The sequence below is a fragment of the Anolis carolinensis genome, chromosome 3 (genome assembly GCF_035594765.1).
Source record: "Anolis carolinensis isolate JA03-04 chromosome 3, rAnoCar3.1.pri, whole genome shotgun sequence".
Taxonomy (NCBI): Eukaryota; Metazoa; Chordata; class Lepidosauria; order Squamata; family Dactyloidae; genus Anolis; species Anolis carolinensis.
This window is the reverse complement of record NC_085843.1, coordinates 58,151,958-58,165,806: the sequence shown is the minus strand read 5'-3', so window position 1 is coordinate 58,165,806 and position 13,849 is coordinate 58,151,958.

The following is a 13,849-nucleotide window of genomic DNA, read 5'->3' as shown; positions in this document are numbered from 1 at the left end:
TCAAATTAAAAGGTTCTGTCAATCCTGTGACACATGCCAGAGGATCCGCTCAGGAAGAGATAAACTTAACGCTCCATTAGTCCCAATGCCAATAATTGGGGAACCTTTTTCTAGAGTGGGCATAGATTTCATCGGTCCCCTTCCAAAACCAAGTAGGAGAGGATGCAAATACATTCTTACTATGATCGACTACGCAACTCGTTATCCTGAGGTAGTAGCCCTGTCAAACATCGAGACAACAACAATAGCCAATGCACTGCTCTCAATATGGGGAAGAACAGGTTACCCTAAAGAGCTAATATCGGATTTGGGAACCCAGTTCACTTCTAGGTTAATGGAGAGATTGCTGGAACTGTGTGGAATAAGGCATTTGACATCTTCAGCCTATCATCCACAAACCAATGGCCTTGTTGAAAACCTAAATAAGACCTTGGTTCGCATGATTAAGTCTTACAGTCAACAACACCCACATGACTGGGACATCTAGCTCCAGCAGTTATTATTTGCCTATAGAGAAGTTCCCCAAGACAGCACTGGCTATAGCCCCTTTGAATTGTTATACGGGAGGCGAGTGCGAGGACCACTTGATCTAGTCAGAGAATTCTGGGAAGCATGCCCAAGACCGGAACCTGTTTCAGTGACCAAATACATTAAAGATCTACAGTCAACAATGGAGATGGCCAGGAACACCGCCCAAGAACATCTAGTGACAGCCCAGCAAAGACAGAAAGCTCAATATGATTCAACTGCCAGATGCAAGAGCTTCGATATAGGGGATGAGGTCCTGTATCTTACACCAATCAAGACCAACAAGCTCCAATTAGATTGGACTGGACCGTGGAAAGTCATCAAAAGACACAGTGGCGTGAACTATTCTATTTATGATGAACAATCTAATGTAGAAAAGCTGGTGCATGTAAATATGTTAAAACCATATGTGAATAGATCTGTAAATGTATGTATGATAATTTCGGGGGAGGAAACAGGTACTTTTCCCTTTTGGGAAGGAAATAGGAAAGCCTACAGAAGTAGTGACCAAGTAAAGGTAGAGGAAGGATTGTCCCAAATTCAACAGAAACAAATTAGGAAATTATTAAACAAGTATGATAATTTATTTTCTGATCTTCCTGGAAGAGTACAGGGGATTTATCATCAAATCATAACTGGTGATACTCCACCCATAGCATCTCCTCCATATAGAGTTATAGGCAAAATAACCAAATGTATTGAGAGGGAGGTAAAAGAAATGTTGGACATGGGCATTATAGTACCATCAAGCAGCCCATGGGCCTCGCCAATTGTTCTGGTTCAAAAGCCTGATAACACCATAAGATTCTGTGTGGACTATCGTCTTTTAAACAAATTAACTCAACCAGATACCTACCCTATACCTCGATTAGATGATCTGTTAGAAAGGATGGGGAAGGCCAATTTTATTAGCAGCCTGGATTTAACCAAGGGATTTTGGCAGGTACCTATGGCACCTCAGGACCAGGCAAAGACAGCTTTTAGGACTCATGGGGGATTATATGAGTTCACCGTTTTACCATTTGGTTTAAGAAACAGCCCAGCCACGTTTCAACGTTTAGTGGACAAAGTACTTAGTGGTATGGGAGATTTCTGTGTGGCTTACATGGATGACATAGGGATTTTTAGTTCAAGTTGGGAAGATCACTTGAAGCACCTAAATCAGGTGTTGAGTCGGTTAAAGGAGGCAGGTCTGACTATCAAGGCTTCCAAGTGCCGGATAGGTAATCGCACAACCCAATACTTAGGTCATATAGTAGGTTGTGGAAGTATTGGACCGGAGCTAACCAAAGTTGAAGCTATCCACCAATGGCCTATTCCAAAAACCAAAAAGCAAGTAAGATCATTTCTTGGTTTAGCAGGATGTTATCGGAAATTTATACCATCATTTAGCACTTTAGCAGCCCCTCTAACTGATCTCACTAGAAAAAACTGTCCCAATCAAATAATTTGGTCCCCTGAATGTCAGAAGTCCATGGAACAATTAAAACAAGCCCTTACATCAAATTCTGTTTTAAAAGCCCCAGATTTTGACGTGCCTTTTATTTTGACCCTTGATGCTTCTGATACTGGATTAGCAGCCGTCTTAAGTCAGGTTGACACAGAAGGGGAAAATCGTCCAATCCTCTTTTTAAGTAAAAAGTTACTTCCTCGGGAGTGCAGCATGTCAACTATAGAAAAGGAGTGCTTAGCCATAGTTTGGGCTATACAAAAATTACGACCTTATTTATGGGGAAAGAGGTTCACCCTCCAAACTGATCATGCCCCATTAAAGTGGCTAGATAACACCAAGGGAACTAATAACAAGCTTCTCCGATGGAGCCTGTTACTACAGGATTACTCCTTTGACATAAAGCATGTAAAAGGTAAAAATAACATTGTAGCTGATTCACTTTCCAGGACATATTAGAGGTTGCAACAGTGAAGGTTTGTGTTTATGTGTTGCATAATAATGTGTTAATCTTATATGTTAAGTGTGTGTTAATATGTATCATTGTATATTCTTAAATACAATCCGTATTATTATTTTTGACCATTCTAAGTTATAGAAAAGTCAAAAATAATCTTTATGGGTTGGGAGGTGTAAAGAAGTGTGTGATTTTATTTTGTTTATAGATGACATGTTTATTTGATTTTGTTTAAACAGTCAGGTTTGGTTAATTTAAAATGGTAAGTATTGGAGCTGATAGTGCCAGAGGGTAACCAGCTCAGCATTAGGAGACAGGTTGCCGTGACAACGGGGGCGGAGCCAACCGCCATTTGGAAAGAAAACCAGGGAAGTTTAAATCTCAGTCTGTGATTTTTAGTCACAGGGGACAGACTGGTTCCAAGTATAAGGAAACCAGGGAGGCAGACCTCTATTAGGCCAGACTAAGCAAGTTAGGTGACTTGTTTAGGGTTATTTATAGAGGCTGTGGAGAAGGGAAATTAATCCCAGTGGATCCAAGAGGATCAGTTTTTAGTTAGTTCTGTGAGAAAGAAGTATTTTGAAAGTTGGAACACCTCATATCTATTTGTAACCGTTAATCTAAGTGCCTTTTAAAAGTTATAGAAACCACGAAGCTCTGTACACGAAATAAACTTGTTTTGATTTTTAATCCATCTAAGTCTCTGTCATACTCATATTCTAAGTTAAGCAACATCACCATCTGAGGTAAAATAAATAAATAAATCTTAAAAACAATAAGTGCTATCTGCCTGACATCTCCTCCATTTGGTGGCAGCGAAGATAATCAAATATATAATAAATAATTAATAAAAATCATCATCAAGACATCTTTATAATTGGTGGTAACTGTGTGTGGTGGGATTCAAAAGGTTTCCATCCCTGTCACCACACATCTTTACAAATTGGTGGCAGCGGTGGGATAAAAAGATTCCTCCCTGCCTCACCTCAGTTCTTTACAATTGGTGGCAGCGGTGGGATCTAAAAGATTACCTCCCTGTCACACAGTCCTGTACAGGGATGAAGCATCTGTATGATTGTGTAAGTGTGAATGTGGTGATGGGTCGTCCCTGCCAGGGCTATCCGCCATGCATTGATCAAGGGTGGTTAACTGAGTGGTATCTAAGTATCTGTGGTCCTCCACAAGATGTGTTTCCTGATTGTATGTTAGTGGTGTAAGAATTTGGAATCTGTCGTGTAAGTCAATCTGAGCAGAAGTATTTTGCGGAGGCTGCCTGGTCCTGTGTCTCTTTCTAAGGGTGACCTCCTTCCAAGCTTGAGGGTTGTAGACATTCAAACAGATCTCCCCATAAAGTTCCTCATCATGCTGTTGGTGTGATGCGGGCTGTGTATCTAGAACAGAGTGTTGTGCAGTGTACAAGAATGTCCTTGAATGTCCTTAAGCGTCTTAATACGGTCCTCGAGTTGTTGGATACTGTGCTCCATCAGAGTCATTTGTTTACATTTGGAGCAGTCTTATAGGTCATCTTAACATCCTGGAAGCCAGAGGAGAGGAGCATCCCACCCCTACTGGAGTGAACAAGGAGGTGATCTAAGCAAGGGTGGAAGAGTAAACAAATTATTCCTAACTAATGAACTGATCACATGGAAGTCCAGAAGCCTGAGGATGGCATGGGAAACCATGGAGTAGCATCCAGCTTTATCACCTTACCTTGGTTGGTCATGGGCTGCTATCCCATGATGTTTCCCCACTGTCTTCAGCTTCGTCTCATGCTATCCCTGGTTTCTTCAATGAGGAGACGGGTAGTCACCCATCTCCTCAGGGTTCCCTCTTCGCACACTGATGACAAACTACCAGCATGCAATGAAGCTCCGCCGGAAGTAGTCCTGTGTCATAGGATGGGCTCCGGTGGACTCCTTCACAACAGCATGCCGGCAGCTTGCTAGGATGGGGAAAAAAACATCTGATGTGGTGGTATGTGACTAAAATCCATGCTGGTTCCAATTTGGGGTGTGGAGAGCAATAAGACTTCAGAGCAGTATAGGCGTGACACTAATTGGGTGAATTTGGGGCAGCTTCAGGACTGAATAATCTGAATTTTAACTGTGTTATTTTGATGGTGTGGACAAGCTCATTGCCCCATTAAGCACCTGGTATCAATAGATAGACACCTAGAAATCTTTCAATAGCTTCCCAGAGTCCTTATTCCTTGCAGCCATTCTGTCTAAGGTACATACAGTGCTCTCAGCTTTGTGCGCTCTTGACTTTTGGACTGGTTATGATTCTACCTATTCCTCCTTGGTTAGCTCCATTTTTCTTGATCACTGGCTTAGTGTGACAACTCCTGGATCCACTGACAACCTTGCTCCTGTTCTTCCCTTCACCTTTCTAGGCTATCTGTAACTGACCTGGACTGGACTATGCCTTATGACCACTAATGGGTTTTCAGGCCACTTGCTGACTGCAACAAAAGACATGAATAGGAATCTAACCACATTAATGTCTTAAAGGTCTTATATCATTGACGGGAAATAAATCATATCAGAAAAAGCATATTTAAGTTTCCTGAGAAGCAGATTGAGCACTGTTGCATATGCACTGCTTTTTAATACAGCAAGAATCTCAACAGGGGTCACTGGTATAATTTACTAGGGATTATCAGTTAGATACAGGAGACACAGATATGACAGTGATAAACAGCTATCTGAAACATGAAAAGTCTGCATGCTTATGAGCAATATTTTCCTTCCTAACATCAGTCAGATCCACCCAGCCCAAGAAAATGTTCACATTTAAGCTCATTCAGTTCCATAGAAGTCACTCATAGCACATGAATCGGCTAAATGCCAAGTACTTTGATTTAAGCAGGATGTGGATCAACTATTAGTTATTTAACTCCTTGCATAAATATACTGTATAAATGTATATGCTGACATAATTGAATGCCAAAGTTAGCACTTACGTGGATAAAAATCCTGTGGGAAAAATTGATTTGGGGGAGTTGCAACCATGCTTTATAAATTACACGGTTTTATGCGCATCTAAATTACCTGTTTCCTCAATTTATAGCACCATTCCTTTGAAATTGTTGGTTTTTCTAATTCTCCTAGTAAAATCCTGTTGGGTTCAATGAGGTTACATCCAAGTATGTACATATACATTTTTTGAGATAAAAGCCAAGAGTGAGACAAGAAATTTCTGTTTTTCATCAATGTCATTTAAAGGCAGGACCCAAAGAAAATATTAGAAGTTTTTCATCTGCAGTGCCAATAACAGACATTGTATTAAATTTACCAGTTTCTATAGCATCAAATGAAAGATCCTTCTTTATGGTGAAGTGAGTTGGGGATTATATACTGTAAGAATCACTATGTGTGATGGATGCTTAAGTGATCACCTGCTGTTGGCCTTGGACCATGAAGCTGCCAAGAATATGGATAGCAACAAAGCTATTGCAGGGTTTGCTAGTTTAAGATCACACCATTCTCTACTCATATAGGAGCTATTTGATGGATGCTATAATCTCTGGCTACCTTCAACAAGAAGCCACACAAACTATACTTTAAATTGTTTATCCTCTTAAAAGTCTGTCTCCAGTGGATGATGGACAGTGATTGACCCATAAAAACATTGGAAAGGGATTTAACAGGTGCTCATTTAAAATGGGATAGAAGCTTCATTCTAATTGCATCTCTTTGTTTGCTGTCTATTAAAATCACTTTCAATTTACTATGTGTGAAAGGAAGTAGAAAGTAAACAAATGTTATAGGCAACTTGGTTCAACAGTTTGAAATTAAGAAAGAATGTACGTACAGATTCACACTCAGAAAGTGATAGCGTTCCATTTTGCAATGAATGTATATATGTAAAAAGCAGTATAATATCCATGGGGAATGCAAACTAAATAACTGTAACTGGTTTCAAATTTCCGTATTATTATGCTCCATTTCATCCTTTTATCATATGCAATTGGTTCAACACACTCCTTTTTTGTTTTCCACGTGCTATCAATAATCTGAGCACACTTTCCAAATTGGGGTTTCTGATGCGATGTAATGATTATATAGAACTGTTTTGTTCTTTGAGAGCTTGAATGCTTCTGAGCCAAACAGATATCGATGTAATGAAATATCTGTTTTGTATTTAATACAAAAAAATAGTTAAAATGGGCCTGTGTTGTTTATTGTGTTAATTTTCCCATATTAAAATGTTCTTAAGTTTCAAAACATTCAGCAATTCTTCTTACATTTTATGAATAATTTATCATAAACATGAAGTTTAAAGTAAATGGTTTTTGATTTGATCTCATCCTGGAATGAGCTTCTCGGCTTTATTCTAAATGAGGGAGGTAATAAGATTTTTATGTTCTCCCAATATTCTACTTATATGATATCATTCTTTCTTTCCAGTGTTTATACTGATTTTTATTATTATATAGAAAGATGTTTATGTCTCATACGTTTATTGGCTATCTCAAAAGGAAATAGGCTAAATGGGGTCTGACATCAACAACCTGTATTTCTGAGTACTTAGAATTTCTAGGTATTTTAGAAGAGCTCAGCAGCCCAGATATCTTTTTGTGTCCCATTCTTAAAGGAGTTCAAAATCTGAAACACAGTTATAGACAATCTGATGTCAAGAAGGCATACATCAGAACAGTTCTCAATGTTCATGTGCACAAGTTGTTGCATTCAGGGCTCAAAACTGTATTTTTATCCCATTTTATTTCAATGTATTAACTACTTGAAGAGTTTCATCTGTCATCCATTGAGGCTTCTCTTTCTTTTTAGCTTCAGAAAGTGTCTTTTTGCATTTATTCCTGATAATTTCCCTGACCCAGAGTTTTTGTGCTCCCAATCAATTAGTCAAATAGTGCAGATCTATTTTTCACATTATCTTTAAATTCAGGTAGCATTTTGGCATAATTATTGATTTAGTGTTCTTCTTTAGTTTTACTTTAGTTTTTGATATTAGCAGTTCGTGATCTGTACTACAATCTGTTCCTGGACTTGTTTTTGCAAAAAGAATGGGTCTTTTCTATGTTCTGCTTACAATTTCATAGTCTATTTGATTTCTGTATTGGATATGAAGTGATATCTATGTATACAAATACATTTTCGCTCATGTAATACATAGTACAACTCAGTATTTTTGGGAAATATATTTTTGGACTTTCCATGAAAATAATGGAACAAACAATTGTGGTATTGTAAAGAGGGTGTTGTTCAGGAGCCCTTAAATAAATGACTGAATATGTGAAACTGGATGTGTGAAACGATTCTATGAATATAGGGGTTGTACTATACTTGGATATTTCTTTCTGTTTAATGCTTGCTGTGATAGATTAGCTGGTAAATAGATGTGTGTGTAGCTGTAGTCACAGATGCATATTCAATTTTACACTTAAAGTATATTCAAAAGAGCCAGAAAAACCAAGAAATCACTCCTGAAAAATACTTCTTCAGAAAAAAAACAACTAAGAGTATATTTTAGTGAAGATAGCTGTATGTTTGAAGCATTGCCTCCCTCTCCACCATAAAACCCTACAAAACCACCTTTAATAATATGGCATAGAAGTAAGTGTTAAAAACATGTTCTTTTTAATGTTTTGGCCTCAATATTTTACCAGTTTGTCATAGAACTCTCAGTGACAGTGGCTGGACAAGTACCACATGCAAGCCACAAGCAGCATATTTGGAAGATTGACAGACAGACAGATAGACAGTTCCTGATGGTTCAGGTACTGAAACATAGAATTTGTTTTGAAGACTAGGTGAAAGCAAAGATCTATTTTAAAGGCAATTTCCACAGCTCTTCTTTTTCTGTTCTCTAAGTCTGCTCTAAGTGAATTGAGCAAGTTTCATGACATTCATATGGTGCTACTCAGGATTTACTTGAGCCACAACTAATTTGCTTTCAGCTTTGTGAGAGATTTATAATAGAAAAAGCTTCACACCAAATTAAAAAGGGCAACTCAGTAAATAACATGGCCCAAAGCATTAGGGAGTCTCTCTCAGGACTAATCAAACTTTCTGAAAACAGTGAGAACCAGACAACTTAAGAGTGGTGCTAACTAATTCATATTCTAATCTACTACCTATGAAAACACTGCTTTAATGCTGAAAAATGCCCTGGAGGACAGTATACCTAGTAGTGCTCTTTCCAAAGTGACCAGACACAGGAGAGGAATAAAATTCTGTTTGATAGCAGTATAGAAGAAAACATTTCAGCAAAGGTAGCCTTCAATCCTTTTAGCACCATGGCCTTAGCAGCTGTACCAAACAGAAAACTCCCTTATTGTACATTGAATTATGCAATGCACCAGTTGCCAGTATTTTATTGTAGCTTTGTCAGTTTCTCGATTATTAAGTTCCAGGTAGACAAATGGCAGTTATTCACTGACCACTTATTCCAAAACAAATCCATAATTAGCTCCAGGATGGTTTAGACTGTCATCCCACCCCTTGACCGTTGCAGAGACAAGAGGCAGATCCAGATGGCCACTCTTATTCTTCTCTTCCATTATCTTCATCGTGGAGGCCAGCCAGCATGACATGGGTTGTGCTGGTCATTCATCACCTGGAGTGAGGTGCCAGAGTTTCCATCTCTCCCCCTCTTTTTTCAAATTGTTTTGGGGCTCCAGCTAGCATCACTCCAGGCGACGGGTGACCTGTCATGCCCACTGGATGCTATGTTGAGGAGGATGGGCGGAAATTATAGTCCAGAGAACACAGAATGACCATGAAAACAGCAGCTGGTTCCATCTAGGAAACAGCCTCTTTACATGGCCCAGAGTCATGGTTTGCTCCACATTCTTGGGTAGAATTCAGAGTAACTTGTGACTTCGGTTAATGTGTTTCAAGGCTGCATTAAGCAGCTTTAGTCTTCATTAACCTAGTTCAGCTCTATATGTTATTTAGCCACCACAGAGCTAATTTGCCAGCCCTTTGCACAAAATGGTTAGTGTAGATGTGCCCAAAGCCATACCTGATTGACATTTGAATTCCATTGTTGTTGTTTTCTCTGTTACTTCCTAGTACTGCTTTTCAAATTAATTCTCCAACATCAAAAACTACAGAACTGTACCATTTGAGATGTATAAATAAACAGTATATATACCATATATTTTGCCACTGCAGAACTCCTTATATAAGTGTACCACCTGCTGTCCACAAGTACCTTCTCTTCTTACTATGGAAGATTTCAAAAATCTTGATCCTGTTTTAGGTCTCATATACACTGCCTATTTAGATTGGTTTGGAACCAGTTCAGCAGAAATTGGATTTGCTGTATGGATGATTAGATTGACATTTGTGGAACAGGCTTGAGGTCAGGTGGATACATTAACCATGGAAGATGGCCTCAAACTAATTTCAGAATCCACAGTATCCATGACTTGATAGCCACTGGAGAATATATTTTTCCATTTCCCAGTGCTCCAGAGGCACAAAAAGAGGAAACAAGAAGGGAAAGTGACAGCAGTGGAGGTAATCAATTCCCTGTCACAGGGGATCAGTTGGTCCCCTGCTGGTCTGTTATACTTTTGGGGCCTTTTTTGCAGCCCCTAGCCACGTGTTTCAAATTTTACAAAGTGAAAGTGCTTCAGCACATGCAGGTGTCTAAAATGCACTTTGTATTCTATGAAGCCAATTTTGCAATGTGATGTGATTTACACTTGGCACTCTCTGATGTTCTTTTGGGGACTTATCATGGAGTTTCCCCTAACTTTTGAAGAATGTGTATTTGTTCCTTTCTCAACTTCATAATAGATGTGGAACAAGCTTTAGGATGCTTCTTTCTTCATAGCAGAAGATGGGAACAAACAGTATCAGTGATATATCATTTGCTCTTCTTTTTGTTTTACCTATATTAGGATTTTGTGGAGCTACTTCTTATTCTAACCTATTCTGTACTAATTTCATTTTTCTTCAGATTCATACTGACCTTCCCAGTTACAATTATCATATTATATTTCTACAATTCTAAGATGAACTTTTTCCTATACAAACATCTCTAAAACAGGGTGTGTTATGATTGAGCCTCATGGCTCTGTTACTGACAGACGTGGGCGTAAGACTCCTCGAGAGTCAGATACTCTCGAGGAGCGAGAGAGAAAAAGACTGCGAGACATATTTGCAGCACCATCTGACGAGGAGTCTTTCGAAGGGTTTACGGAGAGAATGGAGGAGGGGCTGGTTAGCTCAGAGGAGGATGAGATGGATTGGACTCGGGTAAGGGAGGAAGTGGGTGCCACTGGCCATGATGGGACAGAAGATGAATGGGGACCTTCAGGATTAGACCCATGGTTTAGCTGGAGGGATGGGACGGGATCCACAGCTGGAGATGCTGTTGGGCGTAGTCAGAGGTGTTCCAGCTCTGACGAGGAAAGTGATGAGGAAACGCCCGGGTTAAGGAGGACAGCTGACAGTGATGAAGATTTGTAACTGGCATAAAATGGGGCTTGAGAGCAATTGCAAATTGCGTTGGGCAAGGTAATCTGGGCAAACGCTTGGGATCCGTGTGTGTGTGGGACGCTTCCCTGAAGACTTGTGTGCTTTCCTGTGCTGTGACGTAAGTTGATTGGAATCCAGGGTCAGACGGCGGGAGGGATTGTGTGGGCATTTGTTTGTGCAAACCTGTGCTTACTCTTATTAGCTTGACCTTCCGTCGTCTTCTTGACGGACGCCATCTCCTGCTTTGAGAACTCGGACTGAACTGACCACGGCTTGTCTTCCCCCCTTCTTGGACTTGGAAAAACTACAAACGTCTGCTTCTGGCTTTGATCTACGGAACGGAACTGGTCTACTCAACTGCTACAATCCTTGGCTGATTTACTCGTGTTGGAGATCCTGTCTGCTGTGTGTGTGGGGGAGCGACGCAAGTTACTCTAAGCACAGTGTTGGCAGCAGAGAGGAATCTGCTGCCAATTAGTTGCATTCTTTGTATCTTTTGTTCCTTGGCTTTCGTTTCGTTTATACCCAGGCTGAAGCAAGCAGTTTGTTTTTACCCGGATTAAACTCCGGTTTAATCCGGTTTATCTTTTGAACATTTACTTTTGCCCCTTTTTGCTCCTAAAGGCAAAAACTGCCTGGCCCTTGTGTTTTACGGGCATTTTTGAGTTCTGTAATCTAATAAACTCTGTTACTTTGAATCTTGTGGCGTTCTGTCCTTGACAGATTGCCCAACGCCCATAAAAAGTTTATTGCAGCAATAAACCCGTCAGGAAGACGATGGATGAGTTAAGGGCCAAAGTAGACCAATTGCAAACGGCTTTTACCGTTAGCCAAACAGCTCAGGCTGTGAAAGGACATGTTTTGACTCCTGAACGCTTTGACGGAACCAGGTGCAAGTTGCCAACCTTTTTGGCACAAGTGGAGCTTTATTTTTCTCAGCTCAGTGCTCATGCTTTTCCTACAGACACTAGCAAGGTGGCCTTTATTTTGAGTTTGTTGACCGGTCCCGCAGGACAATGGGCCACTAATTTAATTTTGGGAAATGACCCAGTCAAGGACAATTTGAATAATTTCAAAAAGTTGTTAACTGATACTTTTGGGGATCCTCTCCGCACGGAGAACGCTGGGTGGGCTCTGTATCGGTTGAAACAGGGAAAGGGGACTGTTTTGGATTACTTAAATAAGTTTAACCTGTATCGCCACCAGCTGGATTGGGGGGAAAATGCATTCATGCTTTTATTTACTGCCGGGTTAAGTGATATGCTCCAGGATGAATTAGCACGCTTGGAGCCGGCTGAAAGCTGGGACGCCTTAGTAGCTAAGGTGCTGCGTTTAGACGCAAGGTTCGAGGCTCGTAAACACTCAAAAGCAATGTGTGCGCCACCCATGCATGTAACCAGGGCACCTGTGGTGATGGGGGAAGAGCCCATGGAGCTTGGGGTCTTTAAAAAGCTGTCTACAGAGGAAAAGAGCCGTAGGAGGCAGCTGGGCTTGTGTTTGTACTGTGGGAATGCTGGGCATTTTGCCAAAAATTGTAATGTGAAACCTTCCCAGCTTTCGGGAAAAGGCCAGCCCTAGTGCGACGTGAGTCCAACGCACTAGGGCTCCTCAAGCAGTCAACTGAGGGGAGGAAGCATGTTTTCGTACCCATTACATTATCTGTTGGGGGAAGGGAACTTGTTTCTACTTTGGCACTGCTGGACTCAGGGGCTACGGTCTCCTATGTAGATATTGAGTTTGCTAAGAAGCATGGCATTCCTAGAGTGCGCAAGGCATGCGACGTGTGGGTGGAAGGAGCAGATGGGAGACTGCTGGAGACTGGGGTGGTTAACCATGAAACCTCAGCAGTAACGTGGGAGGTGCAGGGAGTAACGGGAACGTTTGTGTGGGATATTACGAGCTTGCCTAGATATGATGTGATCCTGGGGATGGATTGGCTAGCTGTAGTAAACCCACAAGTAGATTGGGCAACACGTAAAGTGATCTTAAAGAGGCAGGATTGTTGCACTCTAAATGTTACTCATTCTGATATGGAGGGAGTGCCTGCTGAGTATGGGGAGTTCTCTGATGTATTTTGTAAAAGAGAAGCGGACAAATTACCACCGCACAGGCCATATGATTGCGCCATCAAGTTGGCAGAAGGTGCGAAACTGCCAGCAGGGAGGCTGTATGCCTTGACTGTACCGGAAAGGCAAGCTTTGCGGGAGTTTCTAGATGAAAATTTAGCCAAGGGGTTTATTCGCCCATCTAGTTCTCCAACTGCGGCACCAGTATTCTTTGTAGCCAAAAAGACTGGGGAACTTAGGCTGGTCTGTGACTATCGGATCCTAAACAAATACACCATTCGGGATAGGTACCCGCTCCCTTTAATCTCGGAACTGTTATCAAGGGTGCAAGGGGCTAAGGTCTTTACCAAGCTTGACCTGCGGGGGGCCTATAACTTAATCCGTATACGGGAAGGGGATGAATGGAAGACGGCATTTAACACGTGTTTCGGATGCCACGAGTTCCGAGTCATGCCTTTTGGGCTTTGTAATGCTCCTGCGGTATTCCAGAGGTTCATGAACGATGTGTTCAGGGACCTAATTGATCAATTTTTAGTGATTTATTTGGATGATATCTTGATTTTTTCTAAGGACGAGAAAGAACATCGTCAACATGTCAAGCAGGTTCTGCACCGACTGCGGGCTAATGGGCTTTTCGCCAAGGCTTCCAAGTGCGTCTTTCATGTGCCTGAAGTGGAGTTCCTAGGTCATGTAGTGTCAGGTAGGGAACTTAAAATGGACCCACATAAGGTTGACGCCGTCAACTCATGGCAGGAGCTGAAGACTAAGAAGGATGTACAAAGGTTCTTGGGTTTCGCTAATTACTACCGGGAGTTTATTCCGAATTTTGCAAAGCTCACGGTACCTTTGACGCAGCTTCTGCGCAAGAAACAGCCATTTGTGTGGGGGCGGGAAG